Here is a 1,744-nt window from a genome sequence, read left to right on the forward strand (position 1 = left end):
CTGCGGCACATTTACCCTCTCAGAGGTCACAGGATGATACCCTCTTTATCATGGTCAAGACAATATCACCGTTATCAAGCTTAAAAAATACCACTGGTCGGACAGTGGGATATACTTAATCAGGAATCTTAACTCTTTTTCTGTGATCAGCGCTAAGAGATCAACAATAAATATTTGAAGCCTAAAAAAAAAACCAATACTGTCAGCCAAGTATGGTAGTGGATGCCCATAATCCCAGCACTCAGGAGGCTGAGGCAGGAAGAGCACTGAGAGTTCAAGGCCAGCCTGGGCTACATTGTAAGTTCAAGGACAGCTTGTTCTCCATGGCGAGATCCTTTCTCAAAAAACAAAAATATTTGTTTATTTTTATTATTATTATTATATTAAAGTCTTTTATTATAGAAGAGTCCCAAATTCCCATTGCTGAAACCTAATTTACATTAACAATGTGGGAAACATTCTTCCATTTGTTTTTCTTTTTTTTTTTTTTGGTACAAGGAATTTAACTCAGGACCTTGTGCTTGCCATTTAAAAAAAATTTTTTTTTTGTCTTTTTAAAACAGGGTCTCCCTATGCAGTTCAGTCTGGCCTTGAGCTCACTGTGTAGCCCAGGCTGGTCTTGAACTTGCAACGATCCTCCTACCTCAGCCTCCCGAGTGCTGGGATTACAGGCGTGCGCCATCACGCCCGGCTGTTTTGGAAATATTCATAAAATTATCATGCTGATACTTACTGTTAAGTGATATTTTCCCAATATGGTAAGAAGACCTAGAAAGTAAGGAGCCCTCTGCTGAAGACTTAGAAGGCAAGGCATAAGCTTCAGGGATCCTCACGTCTCCTGCTGGCCGGACAAGGTAGCACAGCATCGGCTGGGCGCCAGGCAGGGGCTCGGGTAGCACTCTGGAGGATGAACTAACCAAACATCAAAACGTCAGCACATCAAAACTGAAGCGCAGTCAGCCTTGCTGAGGAGAAGAACGAATTCTCTTTCTCTGTCTAGAAAATTAAACGATGAAAACTGTTACGGCCTGGGGACCAAGGAATATGAACCTGAAATGTGTGGGTAGAAGAAAAAGATGTTCTGAACTATGTCAGGAAGTCAAACGTTCACACTCACGGTGCTGCTGTTTGTATGACTGTGTTACCTGAATTTTGTGATACTACCCACTTAACAGTTGCAATTTGTGCTTTAGTTTGTTTATCCTTCTGCCCGATTTTCTATGCTTTTTCTTTCCACACGGCCTGCTCCTTCCCTAGCCCCCTTCATCATATAAGCCGCTGCTGGCCCCCGCAGTGTTAGATGAGCCTTAGCTAGGCCTATGCCAGGGCTGGTCAGGGAAGATCTCAGAAACAGACTGAAAGACCCTGCGGCCCAGCCCACTCTCAGGCTGCGCTCCTTCTCCTGTATATATGCTCTTGAGCTGCCTGGTGGCCACCTGAAAACTGGCTGAGGCTCCCTGAGCAACAGGAGCTAAGGCTGGAGGGTGCTGTCTTCCACTTCCTCATGCTGCTCCAGCGAGCAGAAACACCTAGATGACACCTAGCATTTGGAGCATATTTATTCATGTCGACGGGCAATGATCGGGATCATTCCCAGAACACCAGGCCCCAATCTCTGGTGGTCTAGGGCTTTCATATGATGTACAAGCAAGAGGTACAAAGGTGAGACACACCACACCAGGCCTATTTTTTGTTTTTTCAGACAGGGTCTTGCTGTGTAACTCAGACTGGCCTTGAGCTCACT

This window comes from Chinchilla lanigera, unplaced genomic scaffold (assembly GCF_000276665.1).
Source record: "Chinchilla lanigera isolate Chin_1 unplaced genomic scaffold, ChiLan1.0 scaffold00088, whole genome shotgun sequence".
In the NCBI taxonomy this organism is placed as follows: Eukaryota; Metazoa; Chordata; class Mammalia; order Rodentia; family Chinchillidae; genus Chinchilla; species Chinchilla lanigera.